This window comes from Podarcis muralis, chromosome Z (assembly GCF_964188315.1).
Source record: "Podarcis muralis chromosome Z, rPodMur119.hap1.1, whole genome shotgun sequence".
Lineage (NCBI taxonomy): Eukaryota > Metazoa > Chordata > Lepidosauria > Squamata > Lacertidae > Podarcis > Podarcis muralis.
In genome coordinates, this window is record NC_135673.1 from 42,191,772 (window position 1) to 42,205,796 (window position 14,025).

The 14,025-nt window shown below is 41.0% G+C and overlaps 1 long non-coding RNA gene across 1 annotated transcript in view; it reads left to right on the top strand.

Moving 5' to 3' along the window:
- The first annotated feature begins 2,118 nt into the window (after positions 1-2,118).
- The window catches only part of LOC144326193 (uncharacterized), a 40,756-nt gene continuing 28,849 nt past the window's right edge, over positions 2,119-14,025 (top strand). Inside the window, exon 1 of the long non-coding RNA XR_013391391.1 lies at positions 2,119-2,168. This is a non-coding gene — a long non-coding RNA (uncharacterized LOC144326193). The remainder of the gene's footprint in view (positions 2,169-14,025) is intronic.

Below are 14,025 nucleotides of genomic sequence, written 5' to 3' on the forward strand. Positions count from 1 at the left end.
TGTTGGAGAAGCAAACCCCTGGCTTAGCATTATAGCTAAACTGGGGGTTGTGATTTGTTTTGCCCTAAGCAAATTTTGATAAGGTTTGTTGCTATTTTACTGATAACAGTTTATCTGGAGCAAAATAAACCATATTGCTTCTTTTGCACATAATAAGGGTTGTGGTTTGTTTGGTCCACATGATAAACTATGGTTTACCGTAACATGCAAACTGTGGCACTGTGTGAAAAAGTACCATATTTTTCCATGTATAGTACCGTATTTTTCTGCCCCAGTGTATATTTTTGGGGACTACAAATTAGGAAAACGGGGGGAGATTGCCCAGAGTTGGTGAGTTTTTTTGGAGAGGATTGCCCAGAGTTGTTGAGTTTCTTTTTAGGGGGTGGTGGTGAAGGAAATTGCTCACTCGAATTAACTACACTGCCACTCACACACCCAATCATCACTAGCGCTTGGCGCAGCCACTGATAACACACCCAAAAGCCTCTGACAATCTCTGGCTCACATCCTCCCTATGCACTATCCATGTATAAGACGACCCCCAATTTTAAACATAATTATTTTATTAAACAAACCTCGTATTATACGCAGAAAAGTACAGTCCTTTCCTGATTCTTCCCTGATCTCAGCTTCTGCTACTAACAAATGTTTTCATTGAGCAAACCCCTCCTTCAATGTATTTGAATAGGAAGTAAATCAGATAATAAAATCTTCTTTAAACTACTTTGTGTGCATAGCCTCATACACACACACACACACACACACACAGAGAGAGAGAGAGAGAGAGAGAGAGTATATATGAGGCTATGCACACAAAGTAGTTTAAAGAAGATTTTATACATCTCATATGCACATGTTCTTTGCATGTTCCACATGATATTGTCCTCATCCCAGTGTCAGCCCACAATTTCCTCCTCAGAATTTAATTATGATTTTCTAGATTTCCTGGATAATGCCATAAGGGGGGAAATCCAACATAAAATCACATGGATGTACTGAACATAAAATCACGTGGATGTACTGAAGCATATTGTGTGAATGGTTTTGTTTTGTTTTTACAGCTGTGGTGATGTTTTGCTGGGTGCTGACTATTACGACACCCCCTCCTTCCATTGGCAAGGAGTACCTTGGTGGGCTGCTGATGGAGCCAGGAACAAGAGACGCACTCACACAAACACACGTTTGTAACCTGCTGCTCTGTGCAAGTCTGGTATATTGGAAAACCTGTATCGGGGGGTGGGGGGGTGGGAAGTGGCCACATGCACAGCTAAGCAAGTAACTGCACGAATGCCCACAACTGACTTCAGGTTTCCGGAACTCAAGGAGAGTGGGGAATTATTATTTGAGGAGAGGTGACAACACCCAGTCAAATGCATCCCATCAAGCACTGCCTACTAGTGTACATGAGAAACGCTTGAGTTCAAATGTCAGTTGCTCTGGCTTCCAACTGGGGGAGAAGTGAATAACAAGCCAATCAGCATGCAAAATATAGAACAGGGTGGCACAACACACGACCATCAGCCAAATATGAAAACAATCATGTGAAGATGAACATGCACAAAACCACACATAGATGAATTGGATCTGTGTAACCTACATGCACATTAGCATGCTGTTGCGTACACAAGTGAAGTATATTAGATAAAATGCAGTGGCAATGAATAAACCAGGATAGAATCAATATGAGATTATGCGTTGTAGTCAATGCTAATACTACCCAGAGAAGCCCCACTGAAATTAATGGACGTGACTAATTTAGGTCCATTAATTTCCATGGACCTAATTCTTGGGTAGAACTTTGTAATGCTGTATTTAAATTGTTGCAACACATCCTTGGATCTTCTGGTGCAGGGCAGGTAAGAAATCAAATTCATGTTACCATTATTAATCATAATACTAATAAGGGTAAATTGGATACAGCCCTATGTCTGCTAACCCTGTGGAGCTGAATGATTTGTTTTGATGGATTAACTGTAGAATAGAAGAGGAGCACTTCTAAGCAGCACTGAAAAGACAGAATGCAGAGACTGCCTGTTCTTTGCTACAGTCACATGTTAATCTCATATTTGGCTGATGGCCGTGTGTTGTGCCACCCTGTTCTATATTTTGCATGCTGATTGGCTTGTTATTCACTTCTCCCCCAGTTGGAAGCCAGAGCAACTGACGAGGTAAGAGCTGGAAAACAATTACAGTCTATCGAAACAGCCACATTGGTGCTGCGTGTGTTGCAATACTTTATATAATTTATTGGCCATTACTACATTTGCCGGCAATTTTTTTATTTTCTTTTTTAACAAGATCAACATTACGCATTTCTATGAGGACATTTGGGAGGAGGCTGGAAACAAGGCTCCAAGAAGGCCTGCTTTAAAGAGTACTACATTTATTTGGTCGGCACTGAAGTCTTGGCTTGGTGCTGCTACTAGGTCTCAGCACACTCTGTACATCTACGAGGCAAAAGGACAGATTTGATTGAACTAACTAGTTAAGGTGCTACAAACTTTGCAAACTTGCATATTTGCAAGACAACAGGGGATCAGTTGTTGTGTTGTTTTTAAAATGAAGCTAGTGAGTCTTCCAAAATGATGGCTACCAAGCCTGAGCTGCCGTTCTCAACACAGAGGCTGCGAGAAAGCACTGTGTAAATTAGATTATGTAGGGGATTAGGTTACGGTTCTCTCCTAGAGCCTGAAAATCTAACAAGATCTATTTTTATGCTCATCTCTTTTCCTTGAACAAGATAGCATGGCAAGACAGCAGGGCCAATTTGCTCAGTGGAAAGGCACAAACTGTCATAGAGAGAAGTGTATATTCATTCTCTCACTAGGGCAGACTCATGGACGGTACAGTTTGCACTGGTCTTGTGAGCTGGACTTTGGGCCAATGTTGCAGCTCCCAGTTTCTGAGTTCTTACACCACTTTTGATATTTGAGACCTCAGTATGCCACTGAGATAAATGGCAAACTGATGGGAAAGTCACCAGAGGGTGATCTTTTAAGAGACAGTGGTAGCCAGGGGTGTGCCTGTTGGACTACAGCTTGCATTGGATCTAGCCAATGTGGCTAATGGCTAGGGATGATGGGACATGGTCCACAAAATCTGGACAAGATCTGTTTTACAAGAAGTGTCCGTTCTTTTGGATGCTCTGATGCAGATGATAAGTGGAGAGATTAAAACATACCAAGTGGGTGAATGAGCAGGTGAGTTGCAAACATGTTCACACATGGATAGTCACCACATCCCAAAAAGCCACCATATGGCTGTTTCACTATTCCAGCCAACAAAAGCTGGGAAATATTGCAGACTGATTATGTGTACATGATACAGGGCCACCTAAGCAGCTGTTAGGGATTGATGTGGTGTTAAAAGGGCTGAGGAAAGCCTACCACAGAGATTGCAAAAGCTAAGATGAGCACCGCTGCCTTAAGAAACAGTCACAATTTTGAATCTGTTTTGCTCTGAGTTTCTGGTCTACAGTACCCTTTTTATTTTTAGTTTACTCACTGTAAAAAAATATTGCTTGCTATGAAAAAGAGTTAAGATGCTATAAAACACACATCCTAATGTACACTAGTCTTTGTTGCCTTCCAGATGTTTTGGACTACAACTCTCATCAGCCTGAGTTGAAACAAGCCAAGTCCTACTTTGCGGGGATTCCTCAATCATAGCTTTGTCTGAATTCACTCATTGGCAACACGTCCCCAACCTTCCCTGTGAAAGTGCGATGAGACTAAAATCATGCTGTGGTAGAACAATGATTAAAAGGAAAAATGAGATTCTGAAGAAGCTCATTTTTCTGTAGAGTAAGTGCTCTGTAATACACATCCAGACAGGGGTACTGATACCCAACGCAATGGAAATGTCTGTTAGAGTGGCTCCTAACTGCTTATCCATTTAAAAAATTAACATTTAGATTAAAATTTAATTTTTCTCCAAAACCAATCCAGTGCTGCTAAGGTCAGGTTAGCTAGCAAATCTAATTATTTTAGAAATGCAGCCAACTGAATGCATTATAAATAACAACACATTTCCATATTTTTCCATTCCTGATGGGGGTGACAATACATACATGACTTGGAAGTCTTTTAATGACAGCATGGGGAAGTACTTTGGTACTTCAGAGACAGCATTAGCAACCAGTCCACAGGTGTGATTATTTTATATATTCAAAACAGCTAAAACGAATGAACGGAGATGAATATGACAGCAGTAGAAGAGTCCTGCTAACAGTCCTTCTAGTCCAGCATTTAGTTTGCCACAATGGCCAATCAGATGCTTCTAGGAAGCCCACAAGCAGCGCATGGAGATAGCCCACATTTACAGTTATTGCGCAACAACTGGCAATCAGAGGCACTGCGTCCGCACCAGTGTTTTGGGAGTCCCTTTTGGTAAAGCACACACTGTCAGCTTCCCCCCACTCCCTGAATCTACCTCCTCCTGTCACCACGTGCAGCTGCTTCTGTTCTTCCCCATTTCTTTCACTTTGCTTGCCAGGCATAGACCCACTAAGCACACAAGCAATGGCATAGAATCATAGACTCGTGTACTGCTCCTCTTCCCAGGGGCATAGTACTGTCCACAGGTGCCTGGGGCAGGTGCGCGTACAAACAGGGACAGAGTGTGCTTACCCATCCCTCGCCGCTGCCAGCGCTGGGAAGGGCAGAGTGTGGAAGGTGCTCTTCACAGTGTTATTATTATTGTTGATAATTTCCTTTGTATACTGCTTTATATTTCAAAGAAAAAAAATCTCAAAGTAGTTTACAACTTACATTGAAAAATCAAATAAAACAATCTAGAATAAAACATTACAGGAGAAAGTCAACTATAAAGCATACATTCAAAGCAAAAATAATTAGCAGGAAACTAAAATGCTATCTTAAAGATTTCGAAATAAAACATTACAAAGGAGGTCAACTACAGAATGCACATTTAACACAGCAAAGTTAACCCAAAAAATCTTCAAAAGAAAACGTTACTAAAGGAAGTCAAATATGCACATTTAAAACAGCATAATTAGCAAGAGACTAAAAATATTACTTTAAGCGTACAACGTATGTGCTACTGTTGCTGCCAACCCTGCAAATGGTGGTTCATGGCGGCTGTGGATGCCCAGGTTCGATGACCTGTTTCTGAACTAAGGAACAACCAATATGGTCTCTGGCTTCTTCAGCAGCCTCGGCTTTTGTAGCTGGAGTCAGTCAGGGCTTCACCCTCCCAGGCCAGGTGGGAAAAGGCCTGCAAGGCAGGAAGCAGCTGTTCTAGGACTCACAGCCAAGATGATTTCTGGCCTCTTCAGCAGCCTCATCCAGCCTTTTGCTAATGATTCTAAATTGTTCAGGGTCATTAAAATAAAGACAGATTGTGGTGAGCTCTAAAAGGAGCTCTCTAAACTGAATGAACGGGAGGTAAAATGGCAAGTCCAATTCAATGTAAACAAGTGTAAAGTGTTGCATGTTGGGGCAAAAAACTATAACTTCACATATACACTCATGGGATATGAACTGGTGCTAATGGACCAGAAACAAAACCTTGAAGTCATACTAGATAGCTTTATGAATATGTTGACCCAGTGCATGAGAGTGGTGAAAGAGGCAAATTCCATGCCAAGGATCATTAGGAAAGGAATTGAAAATAAAACTGCTGGTATAATAAAGCTGTTACACAAATCTATGTTGTAACGGCATTTGAAATAATGTGTACAGTTATGGCCACCTTACTTCAAAAATGGATATTGTAGAGTTGGAAAAGGTTCAAAAAGGGGCAGCCAAAATGATGAAAGGGATGATAGACTCCCTTATAAAGAAACGTTGTAGCATTTGGGACTTTTTAATTTAGAGAACAGACAAGAAAAACTTGACATGATAAAAGTTTTAAAATTATGCCTGGCATGGAGAAAGTGGATAGAGAAACGTTTTCCTTCCTCTGTCATTACAGTCATACCTCTTGTTACGTTCAGTTCAGGTTATGTCTTTTCAGGTTGTGTCCCGCGGCGACCCAGAAGTACCGGAAAGGGTTACTTCCGGGTTTCGCTGCTCGCGCATGTGCAGATGCTCAAAATGATGTCACGTGCATGCACAGAAGCGACGAATCGTGACCTGTGCATGTGCAGACGTGGGTTGCGTTCTGCTCATGTCCCGTTCGCAACCAGAGGTACCACTGTATAGTAGAACTCATTGACATCCAATGAAGCTGAAAGTTGGAAGATTCAGGATGCTAAGATTCAGCGGGTGGGTTTGTTTAGGGAAGTTTTGAATATTTGATGTTTTATTGTGTTTATAATATTTTGTTGGAAGCTGCCCAGAGTGGCTGGGGAAACCTAGCCAGATAGGCAGGGAAGAAGAAGAATAAGAAGTACTTATTTACAAAGCACTTAGTTAAACTATGGGACTTTCTTCCGCAGGAGGCAGTGATGGCCACCAACCTAGATGGCTTTAAAAGAGGATTAGACAATTTCACAGAGGCGAGAGCTATCCGTGGCTACCAGCCATGATGGCTATGCTCTGACTCCAAGTGTTGGATGCTTCTGAATACCAGCTGCTGGAAACCACAAGGGAGAATGCTCTTGTGCCCAAATCCTGCTTGTGGGTTTCCCACAGGAATCTGGTTGGCCATTGCAGGAGCAGGTTGGGCCACTCACCTGATCCAGGAGGCTTTTCTTATGTTCTTATGCATAACTTTAATAAAGTTTGATTGCATCCACTCTTAACTCCCCAAACATAATCCTTATAAAATAGTCAAGCACCCTGATCATTTGGGTTGCCCCTTTCTGCACCTTTTCCAACCCTGCAATATCCTTTTTGAGATGCAGCAATCAGAACTGTGTACATGGTATGTACACAGCATACCATGTGATTTGTTGTTGTTTAGTCGTTTAGTCATGTCCGACTCTTCGTGACCCCATGGACCAGAGCACGCCAGGCACTCCTGTCTTCCACTGCCTCCCGCAGTTTAGTCAAACTCATGCTGGTAGCTTCAAGAACACTATCCCACCATCTCGTCCTCTGCCGTCCCCTTCTCCTTGTGCCCTCCATCTTTCCCAACATCAGGGAGTCTTCTCTTCCCATGAGGTGGCCAAAGTACTGGAGCCTCAGCTTCACAATCTGTCCTTCCAGTGAGCACTCAGGGCTGATTTCCTTCAGAATGGATAGGTTTGATCTTCTTGCAGTCCATGGGATTCTCAAGAGTCTCCTCCAGCACCATAATTCAAAAGCATCAATTCTTCGACGATCAGCCTTCTTTATGGTCCAGCTCTCACTTCTATACATCATGTGATAATCCCTCCCAATTACAGTACTACTGTTTCTCCTAAGATGGGGATGGGATATATATAAAGGAAGAAAGCACTTTCCCATTTTGATGTGATTCAGATTCCTAAGCTGTACTGGATATAAATTGTGAACTGGGTTTTGCAAAGAGTTTTAGATATCAAGACTTGAAAGTTACCAGCACCAGCAGTGCTATTTTTCCAGAAAAAGAGGTGTCAGAACTCATCACGAACACCACTCTTGCTCTCTTATAATTGCAATGGCATCCACCTGAGCAGTGCCGGAACTGAGTTCCTGTGAGGTACAGCTGGGGAAAAACCTGTGAGCAACAGTGAGATAAAGTTATCTTTTTAGAGATTCATTTCTGCACTCTAGAGCCTTGTAGACAATGTAATTTAAAAAATAGTAATTGAAAAGAAGGGTAGCTAAGCATATGGGGGAAGAATCTAATTGTCTCAACAGACTCATAAAGGTTGTCGGTTTTGAGGTGATGCTGATGCCAGCCTAGTTTCACTAACCTTAAAGCCATTTTCAAGCGAGCTGCAGAGAAAGCAGATCAGCAGGAAATAATATCAGTGACTCAGCACTCTGCAGCAATGACCAGCAGGGTGCTTGTGCAGAGTCATCAATTTCCTCTCTCTTGATAGGGAGTGGCAGCTCCATTCACACTGCGGAAAAACCTTCTTCCCACACATCATTGTAACAGACATACACACACAAAAGCAAGCTTCACTGTCAGCAATGCAGAGGATGGGTGGGTTGGTTGGTTGGTTTTGCAGATTTAGGAAACTGGAGCATCTATAGTTTATGTATGATATAACTATACTTTGAAAGTAAATGTGTTCAGCAAAGATAACTCTTTTTGTATGAAAGGGACCAATAAAATTATCATTAGAAACTACTCGTCACTGTAAATGTAGTTTTATATTTAACATTATAAGCAAGTTTGAAACAAAAGATATGACTTTAAATGTGTTTTTTTTCCATTCCCCATGTCTGAAAATGTGCTCATAAAGCCACATGTGGGGTAGCATGGATACAATCTGCCCAGAAATTAATTCCCCATAAAAAACAAGTGTCAGCTTTGGTTCATTAAAATGCAAGTTATCTTATACTTAAACACCTCAACATTTTTTAACTATCAAACAAAATGGTAGAAGGGCATTACAAGAAAACTGTCCTTTTATGGCCTTTCTCTTGAATATTTTTTAAGACTGGAAATGGGAAGCACCAGAGATATAATCAACGAATGAATCTGGGACATAGAATTCCAAAATGATTTTACCCAATCTTTTAAAATCTATGATCTCTGCACAAACCCCAAAGATCCCATCCAGCAAATTACTTAAGTGCCCTGGATAACCCTAAAGTATTGTTGGGCATTTTCCAGAGCCAGTTTTAATGCTCACCCTTCAGCACTACTAGAGGGCAGATATCATGACATCCCAGTTGAACAAGATTACATCCGTGCAACTCTAATGAGATTGAATCCATTGGGCACGTTCTTCTATGCTGCCCGTTGTACCGTGATACCCAAAGAGAGCTAATTTTACCATTATTAAGGAAATTACCTGGCCACACAGAGGAAAATTATGTTAAATACCTTCTTGCCGATCTGGATATCATCAGGCCTATTGCGAAATTCTGTTTTATAGCAACGAGGACAGGACAGGCTGTGGTGACAGCGATGGCCGGCAAATGAGTACTGATTTTAATCTACGGAATACAGATTTTAGCTGAAGGAGTGTTATTTTTAATGTAAATAAGTTTATAGGCAATTTTTAATTACATTCGCTTCTTTATGCAGTTGTGCCGTATGTTGTTGTTATTAACTCTGCTGTCTGGTCTTTGGCTGCAATAAAGAATGATTGATTGATTGATTGATTGATTGACTGACTGACTGACTGACTGACTGACTGACTTCTATATTGGAGTTTGGGGTAATTGATACATTTAAGTTTCGTTTATCAGGTGCAGGTGATAAACTAAGACATTCAAAAATATCAGCTAGATACACTTGTAAACACAATCCTAAACATGTTTACTCAGAAGTAAGCACCTCAGGATTCACTAGGACTTTATCACTAGTGTGCACTCAGGACTGCCATCTTATGATTAAAGCCTGTAAAAATGAATCATGGTTGACTGAAATGCACTTGTTAGAAAAGCAAAATACTGAATTGGAAGACTTACATCTATCATGGGCTGAGCGAGATCCAACTACTCAGCTCTGCACCTACCTCAAAGAACTTTTGTTGACTAGGAGGAGGAGGTTAAAGGGCAAAACCAAGGAAGACCAAGGATAAAGGCAGGACTTGAATAATCCTGGCACCACAGAGACACTCAGTCATTTCTGTTCTTGTTACCAGATCTGAATGAAATTCTTACTGTAATAATTGTTTATGAGTTTATGAGCCAGACTGAGAACTTCACAGGGTTCTAAATCAGTGGTCTAATTTACTTAAATAAATTTAATATAAGGGCCATTTCTTCACCTTGATTTTTTCTGTGTGGCAGAAATGAGAGCAGCCATCCAGTTCAAGGGGGGGGGGGGGAATCTTACAGTTCAGGTTTCTTCACTGTCTTTGACAATTTTAGCAAAATCTCACAAGCCCCTTTTCCCCCACTCAGAGGCTGTCTGAACCGGAGGTAAATTACCCCTTTGGCACAGCAACTGTCCTGGATTTTGGGGTGTGCCCTCAACTGGCAAATTACATTTTCAAAGTTAACTCAGCTGCACACTAGAAACTCCTCTTTGATTGTTGGCTGCCCTTTCCTAGTAGGCATGAGTCCATTAAAGCTTGTTTGCTTTACAAAGTGATCTCATCTCTTGACTACAATGGTTCCTTATTAGAATTGGGCAGAGACCATGAGTTTTTGGTGTGTGTAGATTTTCTCAAAAACTCACAACAGCAGGTTTGCTACTCCTTCTGTATTTATTTAAAGCTGCACAATTTAAAGAGACCCAACACAAGGGTTGCCTTCTGTTGGGACCCTTCCATTTAATCAACCTTGCAGGTGCTTGCTTATGTCCAATACAGAGGGCGGCGGAACCAGGGTCACTTTTCACAACTATCTGTCCCAGATAAAAACCATTTAAACCACTCTGCCAAGCATACAACTACTTCCAATTGTCCCTGGGGTTGTGTCTATATTACTGCAACACATTATATGTAGTGCTGCATCTGAAGACAGTTTGGAAACTTCAGCTGGTGCAGAATTCGGTGGCCAAGTTGCTCACTGGGGCAAGGCGGTTTGAGAATATCACAGATTCTGGCTCGACTGCACTGGCTGCCAGTTAGTTTTCTGGTCCAATTCAAAGTGCTGGTTTTGAGCTATAAAGCCTTAAATGACTCAGGACTACAATATCTCAAGGACCACCTCTCTCCATATGAACCGACCTGGGCCCTGTGATCACCATCTGAGGCCTTTCATTGTGCGCCTCTTCGAGAACATGAGAATGGGCCTTTTCTGCAGTGGCTCCCCTTTTGTGGAATACTCTCCCCAGGCAGGTTCATTATACCCCTTTAGGCACAAGGCAAAAATGTTCCTCTTCAACCAGGCCCCTTTAAATGTGTTCAGGAAGGGGAATACTGGTTTGTCACTTTTCTTATTTTTTATGTATTTTGTGGTTTATATATTGTAAATTTATTATGTGAACCACTCTGAGAGCGATGGATAAAGGGCAGTATGTACATTTTAATAATAACAGTAATAGTAGTAGTAATAGTAATAATACCACCCACTGAAACCACTTTCAAATCCATTTTTATAGCTCTCATCTAGGAAATAAGAGAAATCCAGCTTTATAAAGCTGCTAGCAATCTAGAACTCAATTTTCTCCCTCCTCACAGAACAGTTGCCATGGTTCTTTGGAAGAAGTCATGGCAGTTAAAGCGGTTCTGAACTGAATTAAATAGGCCGCAAAAGTCACACAAAGGGACCAAGAGATTTTCTGCTTGTTCTGTGCTTTCTAGACATGGGTCTGAGCGGTTCAGCGGCAGGCAGCAAGTTTTCCCAGGAGAATGAGCCAGGGCAAATGGAAAACCACTTGGACCTGTGCTTTAGGACAAGTGAAGTGTGGATCAGCCCTCAGTCATACTGAAAACAGCTTTGTGAACAAGAATATTCTGTTCTCTTCTAGTTTGCTTGGAGAGGGGAATCAGAGGTTGCTATGGGTTTAGTTTGTTTGTTTTTTTACATCCCATCAAAACAACTTACTAAAAATGTCCAGCTATTAAGTTTGATTACTTCTATTGATGAGGTAGGATAGAAGTCTTTCACAAGTGCAGCTGGGCACTATTGTGGATCACATCCTCTGAAATGAACAGTGAGATGATTTGGTCCTGGTGGCAAGACTGGGTCAGTTAAATTGGACAGCTTTTTAGCATGCAGTCAAACGGATAAATCTGACCGGTGAATGAATCAATGGCTCAGATAAGAAAAATGGGATTAAAATATTCAAAGAACTATTTGTATCTTGCATCTATTAGCACGAAACCGTTTGGTGCAAGTGTGGGATGGATGGGCGGGGAGCAGAGAGCACATTACTTGAAATAATACTACAAAGTTCAGTTACTACTATAAAAATGTGCTTCTCCAGCCCTTTGAGTGGTTTTAAAAGTTGTCTGTGCCAGAATAGAAAGTTTCCATTGCCTCATACAATCTGTCAAGGAAAACTCAGATCATATTGTTTAAATCATCTTTTATTAATATCTTCCTACATTTAAGAGATCAGAACAGCTTAAAGCTAGCCAAAAGTGGAAGTGGGGAAGCTGGAGGGAATAAAAGTGCTTTTATAACTGCACCAGGGAATTAGTACTTGACAAAGGCTGTGCTTTTCAGATTGCTTTTCTCTGAGCTAGTCCCATGGAGGCAAATGGGGCTATTCTGGACTAAGTGGCTTGAAGGCTGCAGTGATAGGCAGATAATATTAACAAGGGTCTGTCTCATTCTTCCACTGAAATCACAGAGACTCTTGATGTACACCAGCAAAAGAGCAGCATCAGCAGTGACTCTAAAATATAGCATACTTGATGTTGTTTTCACACTTCAGCAAAGTACAAATAAATAACAGAAAGAGCAGCTAAAAATTAGTAAAAATTGAACGCCCATGTAAATAATAACTATGGAAAAGGGGGGGACATTAATTTTCTGTAATAAATTAAAAGGCATTTTTTTTAGTTATTGTTATTTCCAAAGGAAAAAATGTGGGGGAAAGATTTCAGTGGAATAAGGGTGATAGTCAAGTAGAAGAATACCATGCTTTGTTCATACGCGTTCCCAGCCAATAGTGATGCAAGAAATCATGCATATGTGTGTTTGCTACTTTGTGCTTGAACTTCTGGCGATATCCTGCTGAGTCTCTATGCTGCAGCTTAGAACAAACTTTTACCTTTCCACCTGCTGTCTCTTTAGTGCCTTTGGAGGGATAGCGTTTTGGACTTGGTTCTGGTAACAAGGGGAAGGGGCCAAGTCTATGCCAAAAAACGGGCGAAGTCATGCCAAAGTCATGTTTCAGTGTGTCGTTTTGATTCAAAATGGTGGCCTGCACCCAAATATCAAGGAATAGCACTGCCTCCACCTCAGGAACCCTTGTGCCAAATTTTGTGATGGTATCTTGAGAGGCTGCCAAACCCATAGAGAATAAACAACCCAACAACCAGACAAAGCACTTTCCAAAATATATAGTGGCTAGTCTGGTAGCCATAGGCTACCAGGAATTCTGTCCAGGTGAGGAAGTGGGTTGATGGACTGCTCCATCCCTCCTCTGCAGCCAACACAGAAATACAGCTCTCACTCCCTGCCAGCCCCTAGTAGGCCTATGATGTGCAGACTGATAACTGTTGAGTGCTTATTTATAAAGCTGTGTTAGCGTCTCTAAACTAAATAAATGATTCTGCAAGATACACTTGAGTTACAGGAGGTTTTTCTTTGTAAATAAAATACCAATTTGATCAGGTTTAAAATATGAATATTTGCACCCTACCTACAAACACAGGGTTCTATCCAACGCAAGTCCTACTCAGAGTTGAAATTAATAGACATGACTAACTTAAGTCCATTAGTTTCAATGGGCCTACTCTGATTATTGTAGCATAGGCATTGTGTCTCCACCTAACAAAAAATAAACTGCTCTGGTATGCCCAGTAACTTTCAGAAATGCTTCAACCTATCAAAGTCAAAGGACGCTTCATTTTTGTTTGCTACCTTTTTGTGAGTGTTGGCCTTGGACAAGGCAGAGGGAAGCAAGAAAGGAACAACACTGAAAAGAAGAGTGGAAAACAAAATTTTGCAGCGTGCATGTTTCTGTATTCCAGAACTTCAACTACAATCTGGTAGAAAGCTGCACAACAGGACTCACATCTGATTAAACATACGCAGGATTGGACTGTTAACCTTACAAACGGTCATGGATTAATGATTAATTATAAGAAAGATCTTTTATGGGAATATTTAAAAATAGGTTAAAAAGTAATGCTTGCCAACAAAGAGATAAAAGGCCTGGTTGTAAAAATGAAATAACACTCTAAATAATACTCTGTTTAATTGCAAATCAACATGGTTTAGTGATCAGAGCTGCACCATTGTTTAGGAAACTCTGAAGAAGTACCACTGGGAAACTTGATTTAAACATTTATTTATATCAGGGCTTTTCCTTGCTGGTTTAAATAGCCTTGATTCAAAGCAATTTACCCTGTTCACAAGTTAGGGCTGCAATTTCACTTCCATTTTGCACTTGGATGCAGAAAACCTGAGT